Source organism: Myotis daubentonii, chromosome 1 (genome assembly GCF_963259705.1).
Source record: "Myotis daubentonii chromosome 1, mMyoDau2.1, whole genome shotgun sequence".
Lineage (NCBI taxonomy): Eukaryota > Metazoa > Chordata > Mammalia > Chiroptera > Vespertilionidae > Myotis > Myotis daubentonii.
This window is the reverse complement of record NC_081840.1, coordinates 108,253,122-108,277,102: the sequence shown is the minus strand read 5'-3', so window position 1 is coordinate 108,277,102 and position 23,981 is coordinate 108,253,122. Positions and strand designations below refer to the sequence as shown.

The 23,981-nt window shown below is 44.6% G+C and overlaps 1 protein-coding gene and 1 pseudogene across 2 annotated transcripts in view; both read right to left on the bottom strand.

Moving 5' to 3' along the window:
- The window catches only part of PTPN9 (protein tyrosine phosphatase non-receptor type 9), a 202,965-nt gene that overhangs the window by 154,081 nt on the left and 24,903 nt on the right, over positions 1 to 23,981 (bottom strand). The gene's annotated exons all lie outside the window — the stretch shown is intronic.
- LOC132228188 (small ribosomal subunit protein uS14-like) lies at positions 1,893 to 2,503 on the bottom strand (annotated as a pseudogene).

The following is a 23,981-nucleotide window of genomic DNA, read 5'->3' as shown; positions in this document are numbered from 1 at the left end:
CCTGGTGATTCCCTGAGACCCCGCCCCACCCAATTTACAACCCCACCCAATTTACAACCCCACCCAAGCAGTGCGCAGAGGCTTTTGCATATGAATGGCCTGTCCTTTTCCACCCTAACCTAACAAACTGCAGCTGGGTCAGGGAGTTCCAAAACTTCCAAACCCCAAAGAAAGAGGAGATTTCTGCAGATCTCACTGTAGCTCCTGTGGGTGGCCTCAGTCAGTGGCTGACTTTGCACCTCCTTGGAGATCCAGGAGCCAGTGTACCCAGTGATCAGTGTGAGACCATACCAGATTACAACTCTTCATATCCATAAGTGACACACTCAAGGGGCAGACTCAGTGAGCACCAAAGCCCCACAAAAGCAAGTCCTGCCCCATAAGGGTGTCTCCAGCACAGCAGTTCTTCCATTATAGACACAGCTGGTCCTGACAGTCAATTGGCCTGGAGGTCAATTCCTCCCAGTGATAGTAACAGCAATCAAGGCTTAATTATAACAAGACTGTGCACCCAGCCCACAAAGGGGTGAACCAAGAGTGTCCACCTCAGGTGTTTGGGGAGGCTGAGCAACGGGGCCCTATAGGACACCTAGCACAGAAAGCCACTCTATCAACACAGGGAAAAGGCCAAAATGCGGAGACAAAGAAACATATCACGAATGAAAGAAATGGAGGAAAGCAAACTACTGGATATAGAGTTCAAAACCACAGTTATAAGGTTACTCAAGAATCTTCTAGAGACCTTTGAGAAACTTAGTGAGACCTTCAAGGATCTTAATGAGAATGTCAAAAAATGGAAAAGGACCAGTCAGAAATTAAGCATACAGTGTCTGAAATAAAGAATAATATACAGAATTTCAACAGCAGACTAGAGGATCCCAAGAATCAAATCAAAGATTTGAAATACGAAGAAGCAAAAAACACCCAACTGGAAAAACAAAAAGAAAAAAGAATCCAAAAATATGAAGATAGTGTAAGGAGCCTCTGGGACAACTTCAAGCGTACCAACATCCGAATTATGGGGCTGCCAGAAGGATATGAGAGAGCAAGATATTGAAAACCTATTTGAATAATGACAGAAAACTTCTCCTACCTGGTGAAAGAAATAGACTTACAAGTCCAGGAAGTGCAGAGAACCCCAAACAAGAGGAATCCAAAGAGGACCATACCAAGACACATCATAATTAAAATGCCAAGAGCAAAAGACAAAGAGAGAGTCTTAAAAGCAGCAAGAGAAAAGCAGTGTTACCTACAAGGGAGTACCCATATGACTGTCAGCTGATTTCTCAACAGAAACTATGCATGCCAGAAGGGAGTGGAAACAAATATTCAAGGTGATGAATAGCAGGAACCTACAACCAAGATTACTCTACCCAGCAAAGCTATCATTTAGAATTGAAGGTCAGATAATGAGCTTCACAAACAAGAAAAAGCTAAAGGAATTCATCAGCACCAAACCAGTATTATATGAAATGCTGAAGAGTATTCTCTAAGAAGAGGAAGAAGAAGAAAATGGTAAAGATAAAAATTATGAGCAACAAAGTGACAACAAATACATATCTATCAACAAGTGAATCTAAAAATCAAGTGAATAAATAATCTGATAAACAGAATAAACTGGTGAATATAATAGAATCAGGGGCATAGAAAGGAAGTGGAGTGACAATTCTCAGGGGAAAGGGGTGTGGGGGGTGCGGGAAGAGATTGGACAAAAATCGTACACCTATGGATGAGGACAGTGGGGGGGAGGGGTAAGGGAATGGGTTGGGGTGGGAACCGGTGGAGGGGAGCTATGGGGGGAAAAAAGAGGAACATCTGTAATAATCTGAACAATAAAGATTGTTTTTTTTTTAAAAAGGAAAATATCTGAGAACTAAGTTGCCAATATCTTAACTCGAGACAGCTACTATAAAAGAGATATCCAAGATAAATTAATTTAAAATTTATGAGTTTTATAAAGCAAATAAGACACGATCCCTACCCATGAAAATCTGAGTTTAGTTGGTTTATAAGAGCAGCACAGTATGCCAATGGATGGGCAAATCTCCTTCAAATCTTTTCTTTAAGGTTTTTTTTTTATTATTTTATGTACAAAGAGATAGCATTCTGTCATAAGGTAGATGTCTTGAACATGGGTCATTCATGGAAGTTCACTTAGTCCAACTTAATGAAGCCTATGTCCTTCGCTACTGACAGAAAAACTGGAGGCACATGTTGAGGCCATACTTCCGGCTCAGACCACGGTGGTTTGAGCAGACGCGGCAAGAAGGAGAACCTTGGCCAAATTTCCTCGGATGGCTCCAGTAGAGTTGCTGGTGACCCCATCTTGCTCACTCTGTAGCAATGAGGCAAAAGGCCAAATCTTAAAAGGGGAAGTGGAATAGCAGTGTGTCTCAAAATGACATTCCCCAGTGGAAATCTACAGACTGCACTAGATAATTTCTTAAAGAAAGAGAGTAATGATTCATGATACAGCTGTTGGAGTACCCTCAACCTGCTCCATAATGGAGAATGGATTGTTTTCTTGACTCAGATCCCAAAATTGGCATGGTGATAAAGATGTTAGAGATAGGGAACTTCAAGCACCTCCTCATTTGCTGGATATCACATTTATCTTAAAAGAGGGGAGGGGGCCCTGACCAGCGTGGCTCAGTGGGTTAGAGCATCAGCCAGCACACCAAAGGGTCTCAGGTTCAATTCCTGTTCAAGGACAGGTACCTGGGTTGTGGCTAACAGTATAATAAAAAATATCCTCAGGTGAGGATTAATAAGAATAAAGAGGGGAGGGGTATAAAAACCTGATAAATTCTTGTTGACAGTTTCATTTTATTTTATTTATTTATTTTTTTAATATATTTTATTGATTTTTTACAGAGAGGAAGGGAGAGAGATAGAGAGTTAGAAACATCGATGAGAGAGAAACATCGATCAGCTGCCTCCTGCACATCTCCTACTGGGGATATGCCCGCAACCCAGGTACATGCCCTTGACCGGAATCGAACCTGGGACCTTTCAGTCCGCAGGCCGACGCTCTATCCACTGAGCCAAACCGGTTTCGGCATCATTTTAAAAGGATGAGGGCACTACTATACTGGACTGAATCCAGACCAAAAAACAGGCTAGTTGAAAAATCGAAAGGGTCTCAAAGAAAAGTAACCATGTAATCTTTAAAAGTGTGATAGCCAACAGTTAAGTGTTGTCAGAAGGAGGCAGTTAAGAGAGCAAGTCCTAGCCCTAACTGGTTTGGCTCAGCCTGCGAACTGAAGGGTCCCAGGTTTGATTCCGGTCAAGGGCGTGTACCTTGGTTGCGGGCACATCCCCATTGTGGGGTGTGCAGGAGGCAGCTGATCGATGTTTCTCTCTCATTGATGTTTCTAACTCTCTATCCCTTTCCCTTCCTCTCTGTAAAAAAATCAATAAAATATATTTTAAAAAGAGAGAGAGAGAGCAAGTCCTAGATGTGGCACCAATAATCCTGGATTAAAGACCCAGTTCTGCCACAGCCATGTACCCTCAGGCCTGTCACAACTCTTCTAAATAAGGATAATATTTGCCTACCTCACACCATCAAATAATTGGCTACCTGTGAAAGCATTATGTAAACCAGGGGTCCTCAAACTTTTTAAACAGGGGGTCAGTTCACTGTCCCTCAGGCCGTTGGAGGGCCGGACTATAGTTTAAAAAAAACTATGAACAAATTCCTATGCACACTGCACATATCTTATTTTGAAGTAAAAAAACAAAATGGGAACAAATACAATATTTGTATTTGCATGTGGCCCGCAGGCCGTAGTTTGAGGACCCCTGATGTAAACCTTACAACACTGATTTAAGTAATACCAGACCTTTAACAAAATTAGCTACTAACAACAACAAAAATTCACTACTAACCATAGCTAGTATCTTTTGGGTATTGAGTTCTAACCACCACTCAGATACTGAATTTTACAGGATTGTTAAATTTTCTCAATGGCCCTAGAAGGTTGATCCCATATTATAGATGAAAAAACTAAGATTTCCAACTGGTAACTGCCCAAGGTCCCAAAACAAGAAAAATGGCGGAGCCTGAATCAGTACCCAGATTTTCTGACTGGAGAGCCCACCTTTTCATTCACTGTGTTATAGTGCTATAAAAATGTAGATTTCAGGAGGTTCAATTCCAGTCAGGGCACATGCCCAGGTTGTAGGCTCGATCCTCAGTCGGGGGCATGCGGGAGGCAGCCAATCAATGATTCTCTCTCATCACTGATGTTTCTAACTCTTTCTCCCTCTCTCTTCCTCTCTGAAATCAATAAAAAAATATATTTTAAAAAGATTTCACAAAATTAAAATCTTACAATCTTAACTATGTGAAGACAGATGCTGTTTTTATTTTTTTTTTTCAGATGCTGTTTTTAAAAGATATCCTCACAAGTGAAATTCTGACAAATACACAATTAATTATAAATTACACCAATTCAAATTTTAAAGGGAACAAACTGCAGACTAATATGGTTACACAACACTCTTCAAAGAGATAAATGTTAAAAAAAACAAAAAAAACAAACATACACATGTACAAAGGAAGAGATCACATTAAGAAAGACAATAGAGTAGTGGTTCTGACTTAAAGAAAAAGAGCCAGGAAAAACAGAGCCCAGAATGAGCCAAGGCCTATTAATAAAGCTAAGGAGAACAAAAAGGGCTTTGTGAAGACCGTCTAGATCAGTGGTTCTCAACCTTCCTAATGCCGCAACCCTTTAATACAGTTCCTCATGTTGTGGTGACCCCCCAACCATAAAATTATTTTTGTTGCTACTTTATAACTGTAGTTTTGCTACTGTTATGAATTGTAATGTAAATATCTGATATGCAGGATGCATTTTCATTGTTACAAATTGAACATAATTAAAGCATAGTGATTAATCACAAAACCAATATGTAATTATATATTCAATATGTGTTTTCCGATGGTCTTAGGCGACCCCTGTGAAAGGGTTGTTTGACCCCCAAAGGGGTCGTGACCCACAGGTTAAGACGATCAACACCTACTTCTTCAACTTGAAGAGGAGAAGATCAAGTTTGTGGGAAGCAAGAACTGAAGCTCAAAATAGTACAGTTCCTAATTAGTCCAACCCAGCTTAAGCATCCCGACCTGCAAAACCTGACAGTCCCAAGAGCATCAGTGCAGCCTGGTGAGCATCTGCTGTAGAACTTTAAGGGTGAGCAAGCTGTTAAAGCCTGAAGAGGCATCTACTAAGACTACAACGTTGACATGAATCCTGGGTAAAATGCCTAACTAATCTTTCTTTTACATACATACACACCTAGCCTTGACCAATGGATTCTTTTTTAAAAAGGTGTCTTGCCTTAGCTGGTTTGGCTCAATGGATAGGGCGTTGGCCTGCAGACTGAAGGTTCGATTCCAGCCAAGGGCACATGCCTGGGTTGTGGGCTTGATCCCCAGTAGGGGGCGTGCAGGAGGCAACCGATCAACGATTCTCTCTCATCATTAATGTTTCTATCTCTCTCCCTCTCCCTTCCTCTCTAAAATCAATAAAATATATTTTAAAAATAAATATATAAATAAAATAAAGAGGTGGTCTTTTTCCCTCTTCTTCCTTTTTCACCTTTTCAACCTAGCTTTATAAAATGGTGGACTTTCTAGCTGGTTTTGCTCAGTGGATAGAGCATCGGCCTGTGGACCGAAGAGTCCCGAGTTCGATTCTAGTCAAGTACCTATCCCTCAGTTGTGGGCTTGATCCCTGGCCCTGGTCGGGATTCGTGTGGAAGGCACCAATCAACGTGTCTCTCACATCGATGTCTCAGTCTCTGTCTCTCCCTCTCCCGTCCACTCTCTCTAAAAACCAATGAAAAAATATCCTCAGGTGAGGATTAACAACATTTTTTTTTAAAAGATGGGCTTTGAGTTTTAAGAAAGGGGGGTACTGAAACAATTTACTAAAAACAAGTCTTTCAAGAAAGAATACAACTAGACTGAAAAATAAAGGAATATAATACAGAGCAGCGCTACTCAAAGTGAAGTCTGCAGACTGTAGCACTGGCACCCCCCAGCTCAGTGATGCTGAACCTTTTGAGCTCGGCGTGTCAGCATTTTGAAAAACCCTAATTTAACTCTGGTGCCATGTCACATATAGAAATTTTTCGGTATCTGCAACCATAGTAAAACAAAGACTTATATATATATATTTTAATATATTTTATTGACTTTTTACAGAGAGGAAGGGAGAGAGATAGAGAGCTAGAAACATCGATGAGAGAGAACCATCGATCAGCTGCCCTCTGCACATCTCCCACTGGGGATGTGCCCGCAACCCAGGTACATGCCCTTGACCGGAATCGAACCCGGGACCTTTCAGTCCGCAGGCCGACGCTCTATCCACTGAGCCAAACCGGTTTCGGCAAGACTTATATTTTTGATATTTATTTTATATACTTAAATGCCATTTAACAAAGAAAAATCAACCAAAAAAATGAGTTCGCGTGTCACCTCTGACACGCGTGTCATAGGTTTGCCGTCACTAACCTAGCAGTTTGTCAGAAATGCAGACTCTCAGGCCCCACCATAAACCTGCTGGACAGAATCTGCATTTTTTGTTGTTGTTGTTGTTGTTAATCTTCACCCAAGGATATTCCTCCATTGATCTCCAGAGAGAGTGGAAGGGAGGGGGGACAGATAGAAACAGGGATAGGGATTGAGCCTGCAACTAAGGCACATGCCCCTGACCAGAATCAAACCCAGGACCCTGCAGTCCAAAGGCTGGGGCTCTATCCACTGAGCAAAACTGGCTAAGGCCAGAATCTGCATTTTAATGAGATCCCCAGGTGATTCTTGTGCATGATGAAGTTTGAAAATCACTGATACATAGAACAGTTCCACATTTTAGCAAGGCATTTGATGATGTTTCTTATCTTAATGGACAATATTTCCTTTTATTGATTTGTTATATATATTTCCAAGTAAAATGTTAAGCAGTTGACACACTTATCTGATTTAATTCTCCATAATAATCCTAAAAGTAGGCTTTATCTGTAATCCTATATAACAGGCCAATATGCAAATCAACAGAACAGAATAACCAGTTGCTCTGATGTGCACTGACCACCAGGGGGCAGACGCTCAACATAGGAGCTGCCCCTTGTGGTCAGTGCGCTCCCACTGGGGGAGTGCACTCAGCCAGAAGCCGGGCTCACAGCTGGCGAGCGCAGCAGCGGTGGCAGGAGCCTCTCCCACCTCCGCAGCAGCGCTAAGGATGTCCAACTGCTGGTTTAGGCCCGCAGCTGGACATCCCCCGAGGTCTTCCAGACTGCGAGAGGGCGCAGGCTGGGCTGAGGAAACCCCCCAAGTGCAAGAATTTCATGCACAGGTTTATAGATATTAATGTTAGCAAACATTAAACAGTACTATCTGCCAACCACTATTTCCAACAGCTTCATATACACTAACGTATTTAATCCTCATAACAACTCTTTATGATAAGTACTATTACTACCTACATTTTACATTATGATGAAACCAAGGCCAAAAAAAAAGCATAAACAATTAGTTCATAATCACACAGAAATCTGTGGTGTTGTTCTTAACTACAAGTGCATGAGAGCCCTGTGGGACACAATAAACAATCATACCCTGGGGAGAACCAAGATGGCGGCATAGGTTAACGCCGGAGTTTGCTGCTTTGAACAACTACTTCAAAAGTGAAACCAAAAAACGGAAGGGACATCACCCAGAACCACAGGAACGCTGGCTGAGTGGAAGTCCTACAACTAGGAGGAAAGAGAAACGCATACGGACACTCAGAGGAGGCGCAGTGCTGAAGTCAAATTCTGAGGTGCGGAGTGCGCGGAGCGGGCTGGCGGCGGAGGGCGCGGTTGTTGTTTTCAATCGGGAGGGAGTCGCAGACTCTGAGCACCAGATCCGGGCGAGTCTTTAGGGACCCAGACTCAAACGGGAGAAGCGGGACTGTCTGGCTTCGGTCAGACCGAGGGCAGCTTTCTCTCCGAGCTTTGCAGCGGGTGCTGGGACTCAGAGAGGCAGAGCCCCTTGGGACAGGACTGAGAGCCGCCATAACTGCTCTCTCCGGTCCACCCTGTTGATCCTGTGCGACCCGCCCCGCCCAAGCCCTGCACAGAGGCATTTGCCAGATAGCCTCAGGCAAAGGCTAGATTAGCACCTCCCTAGAGGACAGAAGTTCTCTCACTGCTGACACAGCTGATTCTCATAGCCACTTGGCCTGGAGGTCAAACCCTCCCTGGAATTAGCTACAACAATCAAGATTTATCTATAAGACTGCGAACAAAGACCACTAGGGGGTGCACCAAGGAAGCATAACAAAATGCGGAGACAAAGAAACAGGACAAAATTGTCAATGGAAGAAATAGAGTTCAGAACCACACTTTTAAGGTCTCTCAAGAACTGTTTAGAAGCTGCCGATAAACTTAATGAGATCTACACGAAAACTAATAAGACCCTCGATCTTATATTGGGGAACCAACTAGAAATTAAGCACACACGGACTGAAATAACGAATATTATACAGACGCCCGACAGCAGACCAGAGGAGCGCAAGAATCAAGTCAATGATTTGAAATGCGAGGAAGCAAAAAACATCCAACCGGAAAAGCAAAATGAAAAAAGAATCCAAAAATGCGAGGATAGTGTAAGGAGCCTCTGGGACAGCTTCAAGCGTACCAACATCAGAATTATAGGGGTGCCAGAAGATGAGAGAGACCAAGATATTGAAAACCTATTTGAAGAAATAATGACAGAAAACTTCCCCCACCTGGTGAAAGAAATGGACTTACAGGTCCAAGAAGCACGGAGAACCCCAAACAAAAGGAATCCAAAGAGGACCACACCAAGACACATCATAATTAAAATGCCAAGAGCAAAAGACAAAGAGAGAATCTTAAAAGCAGCAAGAGAAAGAAACTCAGTTACCTACAAGGGAATACCCATACGACTGTCAGCTGATTTCTCAACAGAAACTTTGCAGGCCAGAAGGGAGTGGCAAGAAATATTCAAAGTGATGAATACCAAGAACCTACAACCAAGATTACTTTATCCAGCAAAGCTATCATTCAGAATTGAAGGTCAGATAAAGAGCTTCACAGATAAGGAAAAGCTAAAGGAGTTCATCACCACCAAACCAGGATTATATGAAATGCTGAAAGGTATCCTTTAAGAAGAGGAAGAGGAAGAAAAAGGTAAAGATACAAATTATGAACAACAAATATGCATCTATCAACAAGTGAATCTAAGAATCAAGTGAATAAATAATCTGATGAACAGAATGAACTGTTGATTATAATAGAATCAGGGACATAGAAAGGGAATGGACTGACTATTCTTGGGGGGGAAAGGGGTGTGGGAGATGTGGGAAGAGACTGGACAAAAATCGTGCACCTATGGATGAGGACAGTGGGTGGGGAGTGAGGGCGGAGGGTGGGGCGGGAACTGGGAGGAGGGGAGTTATGGGGGGGGGGGGGAAGGAACAAATGTAATAATCTGAACAATAAAGATTTAATTAAAAAATAAAATAAAACAATCATACCGTGACAGTTCCTTTTTTCTTAAATCAATAGGACTGACCTGGTCAGTGTGGCTCAGTTGGTTGAGTGTAGGTCGCCTATTTGAGTCTGGGTCAGGGCACATGCCCAGGGCTCAATTCCCAATAGGGGGCATGCAGGAGGCAGCCGTTGATGTTTTCAATGTTTCTCTCACATTAATGTTTCTCTCTCTCCCTCTCCCTCTCCTTTCCTCTCTCTCTAAAATCAATAAAAACATATCTGTTTAAAAAATAAAAAATCAATAGGACCTTCAGGGGAGGATTTTAAAGGGTATCTATATAAATATATAATGAAGGACTATGCAAATTTGTCTGGGATGCCCTCACATCACTACCGTTCACAGGATGGGCGTGGCTGCACTGCGGCAGGGCAGCACTCCGGGTCTAAGAGCAATTTTGTCACTCCCTGGCAGACTCCCCGTGGCCTGCAGCCAAATCCCAAGGCCGACCTGGGGTTTACTAAACTTTACTGGAGCTGCTCCCCACACCCCCACCCCCTACCCCAGGAGCCGCTGCCTGCAGCAGGGCGCCCCGGCAGCGTCCTAACAGGCGGGTGGCCCGGGAGAGCTGAGTGGGGCGGGAGCTGCAGGGAGCCATGCTCCCGGGGGTCTGAGGAGAGCGCCTGAAAGAAGGGGAAGCTTTGGCGAAGCAGCTGGCCAGGAGGCCAGCGGCCCAAGGGGTGCAGAGCGGCGCAGAGGTGAGGTGCACCAAAGGGGGCTCAGCGGGGCAGGGAGCCTGTGAGCAGGGAATCTGTCTCAGCCCCCAGAGAGCGAGGTTCTGCAATGGCCCCAAGATGCGGGTTGGCCCTGCGGCGAACAAGAGGCGATAACTGCCTGCATGGAAGGATGCCCGGGCAGAGTGGCGCGGACCCGCAGCCCTGAGGCGGGGCGGGGGGGGGGGGTTTGAGGGGCAGTGCCACCTCAGTGGAGGGGGCAGCACTGCCGGGTACCCCACTGCGGCAGCTTGCGGGAGAAGCTCCCAGTGCTAACCAGGCCTCGCTGCAGCCCGCCCAACAGAGAGGCTACGGCTCCTGCTCCCACCTAGGCCCAAAAGCAAGCCAGCACCCGCCCCGCCCTGCTCTGCCCCGCCCCACGGGGGGCGCAAGCCTGTGGTAAGTACAAAGCCTATCACCTGCTCCCCAGAAGGGGGGACAATAAACAATGGGGGGGGGCGAGGAAGAGGAAAGAATGTGGAGCATCTATGATGAAGAGGTGCTTGAGGGGAAACCAAGATGGCGGCATAGCCGGAGATTGCTGCCTGGAACAGCCACTTCAAAAAACAACTAAAAGACAGAACAGACATCATCCAGAACCACAGGAAGGCTGGCTGAGTGGAAATTCTACAACTAGGAGGAAAGAGAATATCATACCCAGACTCAGAGGAGACGCAGTGCTGAAGTGAAATACTAAGGTTTGCAGCGGTTGCTGGGACTCTGTGAGGCAGAGCCCCTAGGGACGGAACTGAGAGCAGCCATAACTGCTCGCTCCGGCCCGCCCTGTAGATCCCCGGGGACCTGCCCCGCCCAAGCCCTGCACAGAGGCATTTGCCGAATAGCCTCAGGCAAACGCTAGACCGCCCTAGAGATCCAGCACAGAAGCTCTCCCACTGCAGACACAGCGGACTCTCATAGCCAGTTAGCCTGGAGGTCAAATCACCCCCGGTATTGCCGACAACAATCAAGGCTTAACTACAACAAGACTGAGCACAAAGACCACTAGGGGGTGCACCAAGAAAGCATAAAAAATGCGGAGATAAAGAAACAGGACAAAACTGTCAATGGAGGATATTGAGTTCAGAACCAAACTTTTTTTTTAATATATTTTATTGATTTTTCACAGAGAGGAAGGGAGAGAGACAGAGAGTCAGAAACATCGATGAGAGAGAAACATCGATCAGCCGCCTCCTGCACATCTCCCAGTGGGGATGTGCCCGCAACCCAGGTACATGCCCTTGACCGGAATCGAACCTGGGACCTTTCAGTCCGCAGGCCGACGCTCTATCCACTGAGCCAAACCAGTTTCGGCCAGAACCACACTTTTAAGGTCTCTTAAGAACTGTCTAGAAGCCGCCAATAAATTTAGTGAGATCCTCAAGAAATCTAATGAGACCCTCGATGTTATGATAAAGAACCAACTAGAAATTAAGCATACACGGACTGAAATAACGAATACTATACAGACTCCCAACAGCAGACCAGAGGAGCGCAAGAATCAAGGCAAAGATTTGAAATGCAAAGAAGCAAAAAACACCCAACTGGAAAACCAAATGAAAAAAGAATCCGAAAATGCGAGGATAGTGTAAGGAGCCTCTGGGACAGCTTCAAGCGTACCAACATCAGAATTATAGGGGTGCCAGAAGATGAGAGAGACCAAGATATTGAAAACCTATTTGAAGAAATAATGACAGAAAACTTCCCCCACCTGGTGAAAGAAATAGACTTACAGGTCCAGGAAGCGCAGAGAACCCCAAACAAAAGGAATCCAAAGAGGACCACACCAAGACACATCAGAATTAAAATGCCAAGAGCAAAAGACAAAGAGAGAATCTTAAAAGCAGCAAGAGAAAGAAACTCAGTTACCTACAAGGGAATACCCATACGACTGTCAGCGGATTTCTCAACAGAAACTTTGCAGGCCAGAAGGGAATGGCAAGAAATATTCAAAGTGATGAACAGCAAGAACCTACAACCAAGATTACTTTATCCAGCAAAGCTATCATTCAGAATTGAAGGTCAGATAAAGAGCTTCACAGATAAGGAAAAGCTAAAGGAGTTCATCACCACCAAACCAGGATTATATAAAATGCTGAAAGGTATCCTTTAAGAAGAGGAAGAAGAAGAAAAAGGTAAAGATACAAATTATGAACAACAAACATGCATCTATCAACAAGTGAATCTAAGAATCAAGTGAATAAATAATCTGGTGATCATAATAGAATCAGGGACATAGAAAAAAAAAAAAAAAGGTGCTTGAGAACAAGGTTCGGAAGCCTGAGGGAGGTTTTTTCTGTTTGCCCTGCGGCTGTCCCTTAGGAAGGGTGAAGAGCACAGTTGTGAGGATTCCCTGCACGCTGAGTCCAGTTCCGCAGCCAACCGGAATTGGCCTCAGTTTCCTGGTCTGTAAAATGGATTAAGCCTGTCCCAGTGCCTTCGCTGAGCTTTGAGGGCCAATTGAGATACTATATAAAGAAAATGAGGGAAGAAGTGAGAAAGTAAAGGGCGAGTAACACAAAAGAAAGATTGGAAGGAACCTGTAAACCTATTGTCACTTAAATAGGGAATATAGTCAATAGTGTGGTAATGACGGTATAATGCCAGGTGGGTACTGGAAATATCGGGGAATACTTTGTAAAGTATGAGACTGTCTAACCACTATTCTGTAACTAATATAAAACCTGAAACTAATACAAAATTATATCGAATGTAAAGAAATGAAAATAGAAGTGAAATTTTTATAAATTTCAAAGTTTAAATAAAGGCTGTAAAGGAAGGAAGGGGGAGAATAAAAACAGTGTTTTCCATTTTACCACTTTATTGTCTTTTCAGTACATGAAAAAGACAGTTGCCTTTATATGGTGCTTTTATACTTTCCTAAGTCATTATCTCATCTGATGTTCAGGGCAACTTAAAGACAAGGTAATTATTCCCTCCACTATTCAAAGAAAGGAAATATTGGTGTCTGGCCCCATGATTCAATCGTCAAGCCCTTATTGTAAAGCAGGGTTAGTGATATTTTCTGTGAAGGGTCATATCTATACTAATAAAAGCCTTGGGGATGATTAGGCCAGCAGGGGAGGGCAGTTAGGCATCTATCAGGCTGGCAGGGGAGCAGTTAGGAGGTGATCAGGCTAGCAGGCAGAAGTGGTTAGGGGCAATCAGGCAGGCAGGCAGGCGAGCAGTTAGGAGCCAGTGGTCCCGGACTGTGAGAGGGATGTCTGACTGCCGGTTTGGGTCCGATCCCACAGTTGGGCATCCCCCGAAGGGTCCAAGATTGGAGAGGGTGCAGGCCGGGCTGAGGGACACCCCCCCCCCCGCACAAATTTCATGCACTGGGCCTCTAGTAAAAAATAAAAAGATTTTAAAGGCATTCCCTGAAAGCAAAGAGATAAATAGACTAATGTGAGAGCCTATAGTATGAGGCCACAAATCAAACACTTTGTATCTCTTTTAGTCAACCTTTCCAGCTGGCCCATTTATAGATATTGACATTTCATAGATGATGAAACAAAGATACAGACAAGTTAATGACCTTGCCAAGTCATAATACTGTGATGATACAACCAAGATTCCAAAACCAAGCCTAACTCTAAAGCCCATACTCTTTCCCTTGATTTGCTCTGCACCCATCTCTGGCCTGGTCTCATTACTACTAGTATAATTGACTTAGATAAGGCCATTGGGTGATGCTGACCATATAAGAAGAGGACCTTTGCCCTAGCCGGCTTGGCTCAGTGGATAGAGCGTCGGCCTGCGGACTGAAGGGTCCAAGGTTCGATTCCGGCCAAGGGCACATGCCTGGGTTACGGGCTCAATCCCCAGTAAGGGTGTGCAGGAGGCAGCCGATCAGTGATTCTCTCTCATCATTGATATTTCTATCTCTCTCTCCTTCTCCTTTCCTCTCTGAAACCAATAAAGAAGTATATATTTTAAAAAAAAATTTTTTTTTAAAAAGAAAAAAAAAGAAGAGGACGTTTAGCTAAGAGAACAAATACATTGTAAAACAGAACAGGGATCTAAAAGATCAGAACAGGCCTTGGCTGGTATGTTCAATGGTTAGAGTGTCGAACTGTGAACCAAAGAGTCTCGGGTTCACTCCCCAGCCCCAGTAAGGTGTGGTGGGGGCACTTACGGGAGGCAACTAGTCAATGTGAGAGACACATCATTTCTCTCTCTCTTCCTTACCTCTTTCTCTCTCTTCCATTCTCCCTGAAAAGCAATGGGAAAAATATACTCTGGTGAGGATTAACAACAACAACAAAAATTAAAAGATCAGAACAGGATGGAACAATGGGCTAGAATGGTATTCAAAAGCAAGAGACTTTGGAATTAGACAAGACAACAGCTTGAATACCAGGTTCTATCAGTTACTGTTTAGAATGGAAGCAAGTTACTTAATTTTGTTGATCCTTAATTTCTACATCCATAAAATGGCAGTAATACCCCATAGAAATGTTGTAAGAGGGGGAAAAGGTAACATTTGTAAAGTTCCTGGCACATGATAAAGCTCAGCAAATGGTAATAAACATTAAATCTAAGCAAATGGTAATAAACATTAAATCTAACAAAATGAAGTTTAAGAAGGATAAGTGCAATAAAATCAATTTTAGAATCACCAGATGAAATTTAACAGAAGCACATAAGGAAAAACTTAAGGCTCTTAGTTGACCTGAATGTGAGTCAACGGTTGGCTAAAACTGCCAAAATTGTTGTGCATTTGGAGCACATTACAGAAGCCAATGTCCAAAACAAGTAAGCTCAAAACAAGGAGGCCTATCAGACTTCATTTGTAATACTGTTTTCAGCTATAAGTGCTAAACTTTCAGAAGGTCACTGGTAAATTAGAATCAGTCCAGGAAAAGATCAGGAGGTGAGAAGCTTCCCCTTCCCCACTAGACTACTAGTATAAGAGAACATTTATTTAGAAAGTCACAGAGGTAAATAAATAAATAAATAAAAATTTAAAAATAAAGTAAGTCACAGAGGTAGAAGTGAGTAGTAGAAGAAATACGCTCAAGAAACAAGTCACAGAGACAAAAGAATGGCCTTTGGAGGTTAGGAGAGAGGCAAGGGAAATGTACAGAGGGGAAGAGGTGAAGTGGGAAGGGGCCCCATAGAGTTATCACAGTGGTTCTCAACCTGTGGGTCGCGGCCCCTTTGGCGGTCAAACGACCCTTTCACAGGGGTCTCCTAAGACCATCCTGCATATCAGATATTTACATTACGATTCATAACAGTAGCAACATTACAGTTATGAAGTAGCAACAAAAATAATTTTATGGTTGGGTCACAACATGAGGAACTGTATTTAAAGGGCCAGAAGGTTGAGAACCACTGTAATATCAGAAGGTGAGTTAGCTTTAGAAACATAGTAACCAGCTAATTCTTCCTGGTTCTATATTCCTTTCACTTACACAATTGAAGCTACCAGACACTTGCTTCCATTCCCTAATAACTAACAACCCCCCCACACACACACATCTTTATCTCCCTCTCTCCCTCCCCTCCTCCTTCCCCCCTCACACTCCTCAAATTCCATTTTTTAAAAATATTTTTTTATCTTTCAGAGAGGAAAGGAGAGGGAGAGACAGAAACATGGATGAGAGAATCAATGATCGGCTGCCTCCTGCGCACCCCACACTGGGAATCTAGCCACAACCCAAGCATGTGCCCTTGACCAGGAATCCAACCATGACCTTTTGGTTCATAGGTTGACCCTCAATCACTACACCATGCAGGCAGGGCTCAAATTCAATTTTACCAATGTCAAAGGGATCTGACAGGAATGACTTAATGACTTCTAGTCCAAAACTCTTAAGACTTGGCATATCAGACCTGTTGTTAATCTGGCCCTGTTCTGCAGATCACGCCTGCTGTTGCTAATCCAATCTACACCAAATTTAACTGTGCCCCTGCTTTCTTCCAGAGACTGAGCCCCACAACTTGTGCCCTAGGTAAGTGAATCCTGAGTCTTTGTTTACATAGTCAAGAAACTGGGAGCCATGCCCCAGCTTCACTACGGAAACATGGCACCGCCCCATGGCACCGCCCCAAATGGGGCTTACGCCTCCAGGTTAAGAGCTGCCTCCCCCTCCTAACGCAGAGGAGATAGTGCGCTGGCCTAGCCCCTACCCAGCGCAGAGGACCGCCCACAGTGCAGCGAGGGATGAGGCCTTTGAGGGGCAGAAGCTGAACCATGCCGACCGCTGCAAGTCGCTCCCGCCTCCTGCCAGTGATGCCTGATTCCCGGCTCCGGAGGCTGCAGGAGGAACGCTGACTCCACCGCAGGTGAGGGAAGTGGGTGCGGAGGCTGGATGTACGAGGTCAAAATCACAGGCACGTCTTCGCTTTCCCCCATTGCCTTGGGCACCGGTGATGGAGGGTGGAAGCGAGGGAGAGGCTAGGACCCCGGGGTGGGGGCAGGGGAGCGGGAGGGGGAGGTTATCCTGGCCTTCGTCCCACCCCTGGAGACCGTCCTCAAGGTGCGCCCCACCTTCTACCCATCACTAGCTCCCGGCTGGGCCACTCCCTGGCCACTCCCTCGCCGGCCTAAACAGTTGTTTACAAGGGAGGCTGGACGCTGGGAGTGAGTGGCACTGAGTGCCAGAGGACGTGGTTCTGGCATCAATGGACCCAGTCCCTTTTTTTTACTGAAAGACTCTTCCTGCTAGGGAGTCTCTGGTGTCCTGCTTGGGCCAGCATGAAGCTCAGCTAGATGGTCTTCAAGGCAAGTTCGAGGATCCTTCTCCCCTTGGAAGAGGTATAGATCAGCTGCATTTTACAGATGAGGAAACTGAAGTTACCCAGCTAGTAAAGAGCTAGAATTGGAACCCATGTATGTCTGAGACCAACACCTATCCCTCCCACATACACTGACATCACAGAGATGACTCAGCTATCAACAGATCCTTAGTGGGTATCTGTTTGGGGGATATGCTTATGGAGCATGTATAGGAAATATGGTTGTCTTGGCCCTTAAAAAGTTAAAAATCTAAATGAAAAGTTTTGTGGGGGTTTTTTGTGTTTGTTTTTTTTTAATTAAAAAATAGCAAAAGAAAAAGAAAAGAAACTTGGAATCTCCCTAAACATCTCCATGATCCATAGCTCCATTATGCCTTCTAAAGGATACAGCTGGACTACAATGAGCCAATGTCAGTCATCTCAGACCTCAGCTATTTCAAATCAGATAAGCTTAGAGCAAAACCTATTCAAGCTCATGAAATAGTTCAAGCACATCAGCTTATTGAACTACTAGAGTCCTGGTGCACAAAATTTGTGTACAGGCAGGGTACCTCGGCCTGGCCAGCGATCAGGGCCTTCCTTCCTGCAGCTCCTGGGTGCCAGCAGCCGGGGCCTTCATTCCGTGCTGCCTCCTGGTGGTCAGTGCACATCATAATGAGCGGTTGAACTCCCAAGAGGACAATTTGCATATTAGCCTTTTATTATATAGAACTAGTGGCCCAGTGCACAAATTCATGCACATTGAAAGGAAATTAATTAGGATATTTTAATATCGCTATTCACCCATTCTCTATAATAGAAGTGTCAACCAAATTCACGATTGACAATGACAGATGGAAACACACGCATGTGATTGGCACCAGCGAGAGCTTTATATGTATTGTGCATGCGGGAGTCAACTTAGCCTTTTATATATAGCATAAAGTTGCTTAATTATACCTGCTTTCTGATGTAGCTAAACTTTTTCCAGCCCAGTGAAGCACCCCAACTTCTCTTTCAGGTAATTGTCAGCAACATAGCAGTAAATATCAACATGAAGCAGATTATTATTCTGGATCACACAGAGAGAACAAAGGGTAAAATATTTAACTGCAGCAGTGTTCGACTATATTATGCGCAGTGAGAAAACCTGAAGTCATTTTCAAGTTCCACCACTTCTTACTTCTTTTCAGTTGGGTCAAGTTTCTAAACTTTCTAAATCCCCGTTTTCCGACTAATGAAAAGAAAATAGGATTCCACCAAGTCTCCTATCTACCTACTCCAGGACTTCTGTGAGGATCAAATGAGATGAGGCACGGGAGAACACTTCACAGACATTTGGTTGAAGTGTGAAATGTTTTCACCTGGCTATAAAGCAAGTCGTGTTCCTGGGCTGAAGAAATTCCAAGGAGGCTAGTTGTTGCTAGGGAGAGGAAGCTTGCCGTTGCTACATGATGTCATTACCCAGCACCCACAGTGACCATTTCTGGACTGGGCTGGGCTGTGGGCCGCATTTTGCACCTTGGGGTCTCGGCAGCATTGGCTGCAATTTGATGGGCTGTTACTCTAGGGTGGTGGCAGGGCCTGTGTCCCAGTTGGGGGAAGGTGAGTGTTGCTTTGTGGGCTCCAGGTCTGCGGTGCCAGTGCGGGTCATGGCAGCTCCTGTATTGAGCGTCTGCCCCTTGTGGTCAGTGCACATCATAGTGACCGCTCAGTCAGTCAGACACTTAGCATATTAGCCTTTTATATATATACTAGAGGCCCAGTGCACAAAATTTGTGCATGGACGGGGGTCCCCTCAGCCCAGACTGCACCCTCTCCAATCCAGGACCCCTTGGGGGATGTCCGAATGCCAGCTTAGGTTGCCCCCTGCCTGCCTGCTTGCCTAGTCACCCCTAACTGCCACCCCCCTGCTGGCCTGATTGCCCCTAACTGTCCCCCCTGCTGGCTTGGTCACCTCTCACAGCGCCTCCGCCAGCCTGGTCGCCCCACGTAGCCTGCTTGTTCAGTCATTTGGTCGTCCCTCACTAACCCCCCTGCTAGCCTGGTCATAGGCAGCCATCTTGTGAGGGTGTGAGGGTTAATTTGCATATTAACTCTTTATTATATAGAACTAATAGATTTGCAGACCTACCAGAATGAAGCTTGGAAAAGCTGCCTGTAATCTAGTCATCCTCATAGCAGTGCCCCACTTTCAGTTCCAATTAGAACTGGGTCCAGCTCCCTGTCAGGATCTAGAGAGTAAAATCTGATAACTCCTAGTATCTGGTAATTCTCAGGGCAACTGACACTGGAGTAACACTAGCTTCCCTATGGAATAGCCTTGTCAAAGTTGGCAGTTTTTCCTAGCTGAATCAGAACAGCCTGTCTCCTTTCATTCAATATTCCCTTGGAAGCCAAGCATCTCTCTAGAGAATGCCATGTGAAGTGGACACATGGTGTCTCAATACCCTGTCTTCAACCATGCTAACATCCTGGTTCCATTTCTACTCCTCAAGTGGACAGAGGCTCTGTTCTTTCTTTGAAGGAGAATAACCTTGGTAAGTGCTAGTGTTTACGAACTCTGGGACAGCACAATTCTAACCCAGAATCAGAAGATTCCTGGAGCTTTCACCCATTTCTGACTAGCTCTATACCTAGAATTCTCAAGCCAATTTGTCCCTTCCTTAAGTAAGCCTGAATGTCTAAACTCACTTCTAGATGGTTCCCTGACAAACACTACCTACCACCCTGTAGGGCGTGGCTATAGAGGTAAGCCTCAGACTGACCTGTTGGCAAAGGCACAAACAAGTCCCAGCTTAGAGGGCACAGTCCTCTTAGCATAATTAGGCTTGACCTTATGATGCTCCCTAGATCCTTCCTAGGTAGCTAATGGGCTGTGGGAGGTGCAGCAAGTGCTGCCAAAACAAGTGAAACTCACAAGAACATTGTAACTATGGTGACCACTGCCTTGTTTACCTCTGGCTATAAAATAAAGGCTCAGCTTGCCTCTGGATCTCTCTCTGTGGCCTCAGCCAGGCACAGAAAGATCCACCTAGACCAGTGGTCGGCAAACTGTGGCTCACAGCCACATGCGGCTCTTTGGCCCCTTGAATGTGGCTCTTCCACAAAATACCAACTTCTGCACATGGGCCACAAAGTTTCAATCGCACTGTATGTGTGCGCCCGTACGTGGTATTTTGTGGAAGAGCCACACTCAAGGGGCCAAAGAGCCACACGTGGCTCGCAAGCCGTGGTTTGGCATCCACTGACCTAGACCCAGCTTCTTCTCTTTGTCGTTTCTTCATCCTTTCACCGCCCTCACTCAGGCTTTCGAACCCTTGGCTGAGCTGGCTTGGCACATGTGGCGCCCAACACGGGCCTGAGTTCGGGGGAACTACAGTTGTCAGGTGAAAGGATGCTCCAGCCCTAACCGGTTTGGCTCAGTGGATAGAGCGTCGGCCTGCAGACTGAAAGGTCCCAGGTTCAATTCCGGTCAAGGGCATGTACCTTGGTTGCGGGCGCATCCCCAGTGGGGGGTGTGCAGGAGGCAGCTGGTCGATGTTTCTTTCCCATCGATGTTTCTAGCTCTCTTTCCCTCTCCCTTCCTCTCTGTAAAAAATCAATAAAAATAAATATATTTAAAGAAAGGACGTTCCAGTGAAGCATGTGCAAAAAACAAGAAGGGAGGTAAGAAGCGAAGTTCAGTGATATAACTAGGTGTAAAACATGGGAAATTCAGGATCGCAGGAAAAGAGTTTATATGTATCCATGCTTAATGTTATGCTCTAAGCAAGGGGCTGTTCTGTGAGGTATGAACAGCTTTTTGATTTGTTTGATTTTGTAAGTAAAACATGCACATGGTTTTCTGAGGAAGGAAAGGTAAATGTAGAGGCATGGGAGAAGGCAGGCCTAAGGAGCCTTATACTTAACCCCACTGCAGCCTTTCCAGCCAGCTCAGTATCATGCCACCCCAGGAAAGTGAAAAATTGGCAAGTTCTCCCTGGGGTGATAGATGAGGATTCAGGCAATAGCAGAAAGAGCCAATCCTACTCTTAAAATGCAACTATAAAAATAAAAAAGGGGAGAAGAATGTTGTGTGTTAAATTGAAGAATGTTATGTGTTAAATTTTTTTAATTACAATACAGACAGCAGCTGAAAGGCATTGGACCTCCTGTACAATAGCTTCTGCCGACTTAGCCCGGTGGAAGGCTACAAAAACCAGACAAGAGTTTTACCAGATTTAGTAATGATGTGGGGAAGAGGTTGTGTTTTGTATCTTTCCAAAAGGAGCAGTGCAGACAATTTGGGTACCAGAGCATTATGTGCATCACCACAATGGACCCAGAGGAGCTCCTTGTCCTATCATTCCAAAGACTTAGAGTTGCCCCGGTGATAGCAAAGTGGAAAAAAGAAGAAAAGGAAGGCTATGCAAGGGACTGAAGTGCCAACATGGGGTCAGCTGAAGAAGTTAACAACTGAGGCCCAGCAGATGGTAGAAAAGCAAGGAGTGGAAGCTACTCTCTCAATCATGTTTCTGGCTATGCTAGCATTGGTTAGCTGCCAGTCTTCTGCAAAGTCTTGTGCAGTCAAGTCCTAGGACTCAGAGTAAATCAGCAAAAGAAACTTTCATTTAGCAGAAGATCACTTATTGCTGTTTTGCACTGGCATTGTTTTCTTACTAGTTTTAAAAATGTTAACACATTGGCATTGTTTTGTTAATAGCCAGAGCTTTATGTTTACGTTTTAAAATGTTAACATGTCTGTAGTTTGGGTTTTGCATTGGCATTTTTTTGTTATTGTTTTAATAGCCAGAGTTTTGTTCTTCATGCTTAAGTTTTTTTTTTTTTAATATATATTTTATTGATTTTTTTACAGAGAGGAAGGGAGAGAGATAGAGAGTTAGAAACATCGATGAGAGAGAAACATCGATCAGCTGCCTCCTGCACATCTCCTACTGGGGATGTGCCCACAACCCAGGTACATGCCCTTGACCGGAATCGAACCTGGGACCTTTCAGTCCGCAGGCCGACGCTCTATCCACTGAGCCAAACCGGTTTCAGCCATGCTTAAGTTTTACTATCAGTATAGTAGCTTAAAAATTGAAAAAGGGCAAGATGTAGGGGGCGACTATAGGGTTAAGCCTCAGGCTGACCTGTTGGCAAAGGCACAAACAAGTCCCAGCTTAGAGGGCACAGTCCTCTTAGCATAATTAGGCTTGACCTTATGACGCTCCCTAGATCCTTCCTAGGTAGCTAATGGGCTGTGGGAGGTGCAGCAAGTGCTGCCAAAACAAGTGAAACTCACAAGAACATTGTAAATATGGTAACCACTACCTTGTTTACCTCTGGCTATAAAATAAAGGCTCACCTTGCCTCTGGATCTCTCTCTGTGGCCTCAGCCAGGCACAGGAAGATCCACCTAGAACCAGCTTATTCTCTTTGTCTGACATTTCTCCATCCTTCACCGCCCTCACTCACACTTGTGAACCCTTGGCTGAGCTAGCTCGGCACACCACCCTAGTTATTCTCTGGCTCGCTAGTTCTCAAACTTGAACATGCATTTGGAGGCTTGTTAAAATACAGATTCTTGGACCTCAACCCTAGAGTTTCTAATTCAGTAGGTCTGGGGAGGGACTTGGATATCTGCATTTTTAACAAGCTTCAGGGCATGCTCCTGTTGCTATTGTTTGTGTGAAGACTACACGTTGAGAACCACTGCTCTAGATCAACACTATTTCAAGTAATTCCCAGAGATGCTAAACACATGGGTTCTTTTTCATCATAATATTCAGTGCTTTGTCCTACACAGAAAACTCTTTACACCTACAGAGTAGATCTCAACTGGATCTCACAGGTTAAATATTCAGGACTTTAAAAATGATGATAATTCACATTCTAACAAATTTTAAAAATAGATAGATCTGTAACCATGTATCTATGTAATTATATAAGAAATCAGCCGTTGCTGTAAAAAGGAAGGAACTCTTACCATTTGCAACGTCATGGATGGAACTGGAGAGCATTATGCTAAGTGAAATAAGCCAGTCAATAAAGGAAAAATACCACATGATCTCACTCATTCATGGACAATAGAGACCATTATAAACTTTTGAACAGTAATAGATACAGAGGCAGAGCTGCCTCAAACAGATTGTCAAACTGCAGCGGGAAGGCCGGGGAGGGTTGGGGGGCAGGAGGTAGGGGGGTAAGAGATCAACTAAAGGACTTGTATGCATGCATATAAGCATAACCAATGGACATAAGACACTGGGTGATAGGGGAGGCTAGGGGACTGTCTAGGGCGGGGGGATAAAATGGATACATATGTAATACCCTTTGTAATACTTTAAGCAATAAAAAAAAAAAAAAAAAAGAAATCAGCCGAGACCGGTTTGGCTCAGTGGATAGAGCGTCGGCCTGCGGACTGAAAGGTCCCAGGTTCGATTCCGGTCAGGGGCATGTACCTGGGTTGCGGGCATATCCCCAGTGGGAGATGTGCAGGAGGCAGCTGATCGATGTTTCTCTCTCATCGATATTTCTAACTCTCTATCTCTCTCCCTTCCTCTCTGTAAAAACTCAATAAAATATATTTAAAAAAAAAAAAAGAAATCAGCAGTCAAACTAGAAGTGGAAGTAACACCTATTCTCTTTCCTTTGCTTCACCAGCTGCGTTATTCACTAAATAAATGAAAACCTGTAAACTGCTTAGAATAAGAGCCCTTATTTTTTTACTGTGATAAAATATACATCAGCCAGGCTGGTGTGTTTCAGTGGTTGAGCATCGACCTATGGAACAGGAGGTCACAGGTTGTATTCCCAGTCAGAGCATGTGCCAGGGTCGCAGGCTCCATCCCCAGTGGGGAGCGTGCAGGAGACAACCAATCAATGATTCTCTCTCATCATTGCTATTTCTAGCTCTCTTTCCCTCTCCTTTCCTCTCTGAAGTCAATAAAAACATAACAATTAAAAAAATAAAATATACATAATATCTATTA